The sequence below is a fragment of the Emys orbicularis genome, chromosome 2 (assembly GCF_028017835.1).
Source record: "Emys orbicularis isolate rEmyOrb1 chromosome 2, rEmyOrb1.hap1, whole genome shotgun sequence".
Classification (NCBI taxonomy): Eukaryota; Metazoa; Chordata; order Testudines; family Emydidae; genus Emys; species Emys orbicularis.
The window spans coordinates 218,462,822-218,472,707 of NC_088684.1; positions in this window are offsets into that span (position 1 = coordinate 218,462,822).

Sequence of the window (9,886 nt, forward strand, 5' to 3'; positions counted from 1 at the left end):
CCTGCCCCCCACCCTGGGGGCGGTCCTGCCTGGCACTCACCCCACAGTGGTGGCTCCAGCAGCTCCTGTGCTGTGAGGCTGACTGGGCTTGGCTCTCTGCTCCAGATGTTGCAACCCCTGGGGTTGCAGTGCGGCTTGGGTTTGGCCCCGCCCCCTTGACTGGACCAAATTTGTGTGAGTGGAGTTGTGACCCTGCTCATGGGCTTTCAGAGCCACTCACTCAAATTTGGCATACTTGGACTCCTGTCATCATGATAGCTGGGCCAAACCTGATTGGCGCTGGGACCCCAGAGGTTGCAGTGCCTGGGGCAGAAAGTCCCTCCTATGGCTTCAGTGGAGTTATTTTGGCTACACTCCAGTGTAACAGAGAGCAGCGTCTGACCTTGGGGTTTTTTCCTCTCTCCTTTAAAATCAGAGTAAGTTCTCTCTCTCCTTCTAAAAACAGAGCTGGTATTACACTACTTATAATAATGTTTGATCAGTAGTGACTGACTAATAATATAGTTAAAATTGCAACACAGTTTCCCGGTTTCATACACTCATCATTTTCTTTTGGAATGAAATGTTTAGGGCTGTCAAATGATTTAAAAAATTAATCACAATTAATTGTGAGATTAAAAAAATAATCACGATTAATCGCAGTTTTAATCACACTGTTAAATAATAGAATATCGTTTATTGAAATATTTTTGGATATCTTCTAGATTTTCAAATATATTGATTTCAAAACAACACAGAATACAAAGTTGACAGCGCTCACTTTCTTATTTAAAATGTCGCCTAAAAGTGAGAACAGGTGTTTGCATGGCACAGTTGTGGCCGGCGTTGCAAGGTATTTATGTGCTAGATATGCTAAACATTTATATGCCCCTTCATGCTTCGACCACCATTCCAGAGGACATGCTTGCATGCTGATGACGGTTTCTGCTCAATAACAATCCAAAGCAGTGCTGACTGATGCACATTCATTTTCATCATCTGAGCCAGATGTCATCAGCAGAAGGTTGATTTTCTTTTTTGATGGTTTTCTGTAGTTTTCGAATCGGAGTGTGTGACGTTCCCCTCTGGTGTTATCTGGACCGGTGATCTGCTAGGCCTCTCCAATACTTGACTCTGGGAGCCAGCCTTACCCTGCTCTGCTGTGAGAACCCCCACTCCTGGGCTGTTCACACACAGCCTCTGGCATGTAAGCTGCTCCCAGCTACTTGCAACCGAATGACACTAGCCAATCTCTCCGGTCCCAGACACAACCCTAGGAACCTCTGTCTTGCAGTGTCCAGTTATACCCGCTGGATGCTGCATGCTTATATGAGTTCGTCAATTTAACAAATAAATTGATATGTACCAGGCTTGTTATCCCAAGGGGAGTCTCTGGCACGCTTCAAACCAAACGCACTGCTTCAGGTAGAATAAACAGATTTATTAACTACAAAGATCGATTTTAAGTGATTATAAGTCAAAACACAAGTCAGATTTGGTCAAATGAAATAAAAGCAAACTACTTTCAGTGCCCTTATAAACTTAGATGCTTCTCACCACAGACTGGCTGGTTGCCCTTCAGCCAGGCTCTCTCCTTTGATCAGCGCTTCAGTGGCTTGGTGTGGTGTCTGTAGATGTAGGTGGAAGAAAGAGGAAGAGCATGGCAAACATCTCCCTTTTATCATGTCCTTCCTTCCCTCTTGGCTTTGCCCCCCCTTTCAGAGTCAGGTGAGCATTACCTCATCGCAGTCCCAAACTGACCAAAGGAAGGGGGGTGACTCACTCGAGAGTCCAACAGATCCTTTGTTGTTGCGTAGGCCAGTGTCCTTTGTTCCTGTGAGGCTGGGCTGGGTTTGTTCCATACATGCCCTGATGAGGTGTGAACTGCCCCTCTGCTTCTGGAGTTTTTGCCTGGGCTTGCTTTAAGCCACGAGGACACATGTTCAGCCTCATAACTATATACATGAAATTACGACCTATAACATTACCATAGCAACAATGCTCAGTACATCATGTGCCTGCCGAAGACACCCGACATGACAAACTTTGCATTAGATACCACACAATCATATTACAAGGATGAACATGGGGGGTGTAGGGTGTTCCCATGGGGTACAGAAAGTCACAAAGTGTTGCTCTTTTAAGATTTCTGACAGCATGTTCCACACCTCATCCCTCTCAGATTTTGGAAGGCTCTTCAGATTCTTAAACCTTGAGTTGAGTGCTAGCCTGTAGCTATCTTAAGAAATCTCATATTGGTACCTTCTTTGCGTTTTGTCAAATCTGCAATGAAAGTGTTGTTAAATTGAACAACATATGCTGGGGCGTCATCCGAGACTGCCATAACACAAAATATATGACAGAATGCAGGTAAAACCACGGAGCAGGAGACATACAATTCTCCCCCAAGGAGTTCAGTCACAAATTTAATTAATGCATTTTTCTTTAGAAATCTCACATTGGTACCTTCTTGGGTTTTGTCAGATCTGCAGCAAAAGTGTTCTTAAATCGAACATGTGCTGAGTCATCATCCAAGACTACTATAACATGAAATATATGGCAGAATGCGGGTAAAACAGAACCAGAGACATACAGTTCTCCCCAAAGGAGTTCAGTCACAAATTTAATGCATTATTTTTTAACAAGCATCATCAGCATGGAAGCATGTCCTCTGGAATGGTGGTCGAAGCATGAAGGGGAATACAAATGTTTATGTAAATACCTTGCAATGCCAGCTACAACAGTGCCATGCAAATGCCCGTTCTCACTTTCAGGTGACATTGTAAATAAGAAGCGGGCAGCATTATCTCCTGCAAATGTAAACAAACTTGTTTGTCTTAGTGATTGGCTAAACAAGAAGTAGGACAGAGTGGACTTGTAGGCTCTAAAGTTTTACATTGTTTTGTTTTTGAGTGCAGTTATGTAACAAAAACAAATCTACATTTGTAAGTTGCACTTTCATGATAAAGAGATTGCACTACAGTGCTTGTATGAGGTGAACTGAAAAATACTACTGTATATACTCGTTCATAAGCCGAATACTTTTGGTAAAAAAGTGACACATCAAAGAGTGGGGGTCGGCTTAAACAGGTCTACACCAAAATTTGATGATTTAAAACTCTATGGAATCATTGAATTGAATACCTAATACATTGTTGTTTTGTTTACCTGGAGCGTCTGCAGGCACGGAGCCCCTCAGCTCCCTGTGACCGCAGTTCACCGTTCCCAGCCAATGGGAGCTTCCCGCAGCTCCTATTGGCTGGGAACGGCAAACCACGGACACTGGGAGCTGAGGGGCTCTGTGTCTCTGAACGCTCCAGGTAAACAAAACGTCCAGGCCCTCTAGTGGCTTACCCTAGCGGCCCAGGAGCCAGAGTTTGCCAACCCCTGAAATATAGGGTCAGCTTCTGAAAGGATCATAGTTATTGCTATTTTTACCTAACCATCTTGGGGGGTCGGCTTATAAAGGAACAGGCTAATGAACGAGTATATACGGTATTTCTTTTGTCTTTTTTTAGTGCACATATTTGTAATAACAAATAATATAAAATGAGCACTGTACACTTTGTATTCTGTGTTGTAACTGAAATCAATACATTTGAAAATGTAGAAAAACATCCAAAATATTTAGAATAAATTTAAATTGGTATTCTATTATTGACAGTGCGATTTAAACTGCAATTAATCACAATTAATTTTGTAATCAAGTTAATTTGTTTTGAATTAATCATGTGAGTAAACTGCGATTAATTGACAGCCCTAGAAATTTTCCATGCTTAGTCTCTTAAGGATTGGAGTAAAACTAATTCCTGCCAGGGACCATCTGTTTGTTAAGTGGGTATACAACACCTAGCTCAATAGGGCCCTCTTGCATTTCCTTTGTCAGGCTGCTGATGATCATATTCCATTTTACAGGGATCATGTGTAAGGCCTGACCATTCTGGCTTTGCTACTGGTATCCAGGAAAAAGAGTTAACCCAGGATCTGCTATTTGTAATGTAGATGCACTGTATTCCTGCAGAACCTTCCCTCTGCCAGCAGCAGGGGGTGGCATTGGGGAGGAGCAGCTGGGTTTGGGTTTTCCTCCTGCCTTTGCTAATGGGGTTCCCGTATTAGCCTCTAGCTGTTATGTTTAATTCTCTGCCTAAAAGTTGCTCAGCATACTTTTCAAGCCCTGCCTAATGTGATTTGTCCTCTGCCAAATTTCTGAGGAATGGGAGTGTCTTTCACTGAAGAAATGTGAAACTCAAACCTTGCAATTTAGGAACACAGCCGGAGTACAGATTTACAAAGTGCAAATATTAGAACAACAAACAAAGCCTAAACTAAAAAAAAAAATTTAAACTAGAATAAGAATCATAAATACTTAATGCCTGTACGCTGTAGCTATAGAAAACATTACTGTCTCCTGTCACCTAGTAATTTGAGTTTGGCTGCATCTCACTGACCAATTCCAGATGAGGACACATCTGGACTGAATGAGAGGATTTCAAAATACATCTCCCAAAATGTCAAAGAAAATTCAATTACAGCTAGTTAATTTTTCTAGACTTCATTAATTAACCTTGTACATTTCTCTGCCTTTCCTCTCAACTCCACTAACCCATTTGTCCCATTATTCCCTCCTTGCATACTTGCTTCACTGGCCCTTCTCCCACACAAATTCATCCCACATTATCTGATACCTCTTTGGTTTCCTGCTCCTTTCCCTCTTATATCCCCTTATTTCTAAGACATGGGCTACCTGAAATATGTTGCTCCCACAGCTCTGGATCTCTGAGTGGTTCTTTCCTTCCACCACCATCCCAAATAAAACAATCCAACGTTGGCAAAGCCACGCAAAGAGAGCTAGTAAAGAGGCACAGAACCAACCTACCTATCAGTGGGAAACACGGCTCTCACACAGCACCAGGCCAGACTTGTGAGCCACTGGACTGGGGTAAAGAAAATTCTCCCACTACTCACAACACACTGTCATCAGGCAGCTGGCAACCTAAACCGAGGGCTTTCAATCCTGGAGTCAGGTGTTTTAAGTCAAGTCCTTACTATTCCTTTAACACACCACCTCTTTGCAGTTAATAGGTATCTCTGAGGTAGGGTTGCCAATTTTGTTTGGATGTATTCCTGGAGGTTTCTTCATGACATAATCTTTAATTAAATATTAATTTTTAATTCCTAGAGACTCCAGAGGAATCCTGGAGAGTTGGCAACCCTACTTTGAGGGACACCTATGCCAAATCCAAATTACATTCATTCACAACTCTGCAAATGGCCATTGGCCCACTTGGCCAGGGAAGTCTGCCCGGGTCACTGTTTTAGAAGAACTGTGTTTGTTTTCAGATGCTCGACTCTTTATTTTGCATAAAGCAGCAGCATCTCAACACCTACTACAGGGATGAGATCTCTGGAAAGGAACCGCAGGGGGCAGCCACAGAACCCAACAAGCCACCCCGAAGCTTGAGCTGTAGAAGTGTGTTGCAGTCATTGGCTTCATTCACCTCACCTAGCCCTCACCCACAACCGTGTGACATGCCCCCCCAGCACTGTGATCCCCCTCGCTCTCCTGCGCCAGGAAGCCCCTGCCCCAGCATTGTGACCCCCATCTCTCCTGCCACCAGCACTGAGACCCCCCCCTCGCTCTCCTGCCCCAGGCAGCCCCTCCCCTAGCACTGAGACCCCCCCAAGCAACCCCTCCCCCAGCACTGTGACCCCCCCCCATCTCTCCTGCCTGCAGACAGCACTCTGAGCCCCCCTCGCTCTCCTGCCCCTGGCAACCCCTCCCCCAGCACTGTGACCCCCCCCCCCCCATCTCTCCTGCCTACAGGCGGCACTGTGATCCCCCTCGCTCTCCTGCCCCAGACAGTCCCCCCAGCACTCTGACCCCCCCCCATCTCTCCTGCCTGCAGCACTCTGAGCCCCCCTCGCTCTCCTGCCCCAGGCAGCCCCTCCCCCATCTCTCCTACCTGCAGCACTGTGAGCCCCCCGCCCCAGCGGCGCCCCCCGGCCCCAGGCGCAGCAGGGTGAGCGCGGCGCGCGCAGGACTCACCGCGGCGGCGGGGAGGACGCGCGTGGGGACACGGAGTGAAAGGGGAGGAGCGAGGCCGCCTGGCCGGGACCCGGCGCTGCTGCTGCCCCGAGCGGGCCGGAGCCCCGAGCTGCTCGGTGCCCCCGGGAACTGGGAGAGCGGCTCGGCCGGGCGCTTCCCCTTCGCGGCACCGCGCAGGAGCCCGACGCTGACTTTGCGAGCTGCCCCGCCAGCAGCCGCGGAGAGCGAGACGATGTCGCAACACCAAGGCGTCTCCCCCTTCCCCTCCCCCGAGGGCGCCAGCAGCAGCACCCTCTGCGGCCGGCGGGCGTGCCAGGGCTCACCGCGCTCCAGCCACGGGGAGCTGCCCTGCTGCAGGGGCTCAGCTCCGCGGACGATCAGGCCCTAGGACATGCCTTGTCTGGTGCCTAGCGTCCTGCCAGCCCTGGCCCCTGCCCGGCTGCAGCGGAGCGGCTGTGAGCGAGGACATCACCTACCCCGGCGTCTCGGAGAGACGGGCAGCGTTTGGGACACGCTCCCGCAGCGCCCCCTGAAAGGGAGCCAGGGCCGCGCTCCCCCCTGCACGCAGCCAGCAGCGGCGGAAAACGTTCAGCAGGCGGCGTTAGCCATACAGCCCGCTGGAATAACTAGGGAAGGAAGAGCTACACCCACCTCCCAGCCACAACCCATCCTGCAGCTGGGCAGGGGGTTACACTAGATGAGCCTGGTGGTTCCTTCTACTCTATGGTTCTAGGATTCTACAGAGTACCTGGACTGGAGAGAGCCCATCGAGGGCCAGCTCACTTTGGAGGGAGAGACTAGGGTCATTTTTAATACAAACACTGTTCACTTTTTAAAGCTGTTTCTAAGATACACCTCTATCTCGATATAACGCTGTCCTCGGGAGCCAAAAAATCTTACCGCGTTATAGGTGAAACCGCGTTATATCAAACTTGCTTTGATACACCGGAGTGCGCAGCCCCGCCCCCCGCAGCACTGCTTTACGGCGTTATATGCGAATTCGTGTTATATCGGGGTAGAGGTGTATTTGTATCCAGGCCATTATGTCTAGCGGAAGAGCTGGAGGCACACCTCACCATACAGTAATGGCTGAAGCAGCATGCTACTGCATCCAAAGTTTCCAAGATCTGGAAAAACGAGCCCACAGAAAGATAGGGCTGATTAGTACTACTTTTGCTTATACACTTGAACTTGCAAGAAGAATGAGGATATATTTTAGGGCAGGGCAACCTGATACTGTTGTTCCTACAGTTGTCTACAATGCAGAAGGTGATAACTTCCCTACCCGTTGTTTGCATTTGCCACATTGAAGAGCTATCACAGGTGTTAGGATGACACCTGCCTCTGGAAATTTCCACTACATGCATCTGTCGAAGTGGGTATTCACCCACAAAAGTTTACGCTCCAATACGTCTGTTAGTCTATAAGGTGCCACAGGACTCTTTGTTGCTTACCACAAAAACAGGACCTTTAGCTATCAGCCTGCAAGCTGTCCAGCCCCTACCCCAAACCCCATGCTTTTTAAAGACAAGGAACAGACAAAAACAAGGATTACACAAGCTTGAAGTGTAAAACTTTCACAATAAAGATTTCAAAAAGTATTTTTCATGACCCACCACCGTTTAGGCTAAGTTACATCAATAAATTAGGACACTGGTAGGTCAGTGCAGGACAGCATGTTCCTTGGATCAAATATAGTAGAGGTATAATTGCATTTTTGCCCTTGCTTCCATAGAAATCTTTGATCTCTTGTGCCAGTGGCATAAGTACTGGATCCCCAGCATTGCTCCTTTTCTACATGATTTGCAACTATATTTTCCTTTGAAAGTTTCCTTTTTCTTCCTCTTGACAATTATTTTGGCCTTAATCTTTAGTAATAAAGCTAAGCATATATGATGGTACATTATGTTTGTAAACAACTTAAGTTATACATTTTTTAAAAAATCATTTAATTGGAGCTGCTAAAGCAGGGGTGGGCAAACTACGGCCCGTGGACCACGTCTGGCCCATCAGACCTTTTAATCCGGCCCTCAAGCTCCCGCCGGGGAGTGGGGTCGGGGGCTTGCTCTCTCCGCGCAGCTCCCGGAAGCAGCAGCATGTCCCCCTTCCGGCTCCTACATGTAGGGGCAGCCAGGGGCTCTGCACGCTGCCTCTGCCCGAAGCACCGCCTCCGCAGCTCCCATTGGCTGGGAACTGCAGCGATGGCACCTGCAGATGGGGCAGCACGCAGAGCCACCCGGCCAGCACCACACCTCTGCGTGTGCCAGAGGGGGGACATGCTGCTGCTTCTGGGAGCTGCTTGAGGTAAGTGCCGCCTGGAGCCTGCACCCCTGAAATCCTCCCATGCCCCAATGCCCTGTCCCAGCCTGCACCCCAAACCTCTCATCCCCAGCCCCACCACAGAGCCTGCACCCCCAGCCAGAGCCCTCATTCCCCCCGCACCCCAACCCCCAATTTCATGAGTATTCATGGCCTGCCATACAATTTCCATACCCAGATGTGGCCCTCGGGCCAAAAAGTTTGCCCACCCCGTTCTAAAGTAACAATTTTAAAGATGGCAGTTTCAAATGATCTTAAGCAAAAATTATTCTTAAAGTTATAAAGAATCTTTATTTAAAAAAACTGATCTTTTCTATGCACACATACACAGTGCACATAGATTAATTTACAGATGCATTAAAAAAAAAAAAACAATGCCCAATATGACAACTTTCACTTATGCATTCATACAAACAGCTTTAGCCTACACATGCTACACTGAGCATTCTTGAATCAAGAGGACTTTTCATTCTCTGTGCACTGTATAGACACACAAGTAATCTGGCAATTGCAATCTTTTTTATTTACTCCAACTTTCAGTGCATACATATTTATATTTTACACTCACAGAACATGGGAATTAGATGGGGCCCAAATGAAAGGCATAAACTTTGGAGATGTTCACATGACGTGGATGGGAAGTGCACTGCTATGGCACATGTCCAATATGGAAGTTTATGAGGGGAAGACAAGGTAAATTATAAGTTCCTGTGTGTATGTTGTCAGATGTCATAATCAATCACATAGTAACTTTGAAGATAACACATATCCCCTTTATATCAAGGACAAATCCTTTGCATACGGATCTTAAATAAAAAAAAAAAAAAAGACATTCAGTCTTTTTGTATTTCCCAAAGTTGTTCAATTGCCCACTTTCCCCAGAAGTAATCATTCAATTTAGTCTGAAAATATCACAAGATCAGGAACTCGTGCAAGATTTACAATACTCTGATTTGAGCTAGGCTGCAGCTACCATGAAGAGAGACTCAGTGTTTCTTTATTGGGGCCTAATCCAAACCCAATGAGGTCAATGAAGAGATTCCTATGGGCTTTCATCAAGCCTTAGGTCTGCTTCCTGCAGAAGTCAGGAAGTTCAAGGCATTCAATGATTTAAAGAAAAAAAAATTAAGTAGTTAGCCAACTCTTTAGAATTTTAAAAAAATCCATTCAAGAGAGTTATTTTATCTGACTTGGTTCATCCAGTTCTAGCAATACCACAAAACAGGACGCCATTACAGGTAGAATGCTGTCCTTCTGTTGTACTTAAAGTACTGCACAGGAGCTTTTCAGGGGGAATAAGGCAAAGCGCCACATTTATTGGTAATACATGTATCAATCAACACTGTATCATATGCATATTATATAAGTACTATAACTGCACTGGCCAGGTGAGTTAGATGGGGGAGGGGTGGAGCCGGGCTTTTGCCGATCCGGATCGATGCTCCGATGTTGACAAGACGAGACCCAGGGTCCTCTGCAAGACACCTCACATTTATAGCAGTTTCCCTCTCATGCAAATCTATACCAGATTCAAAAATCTGT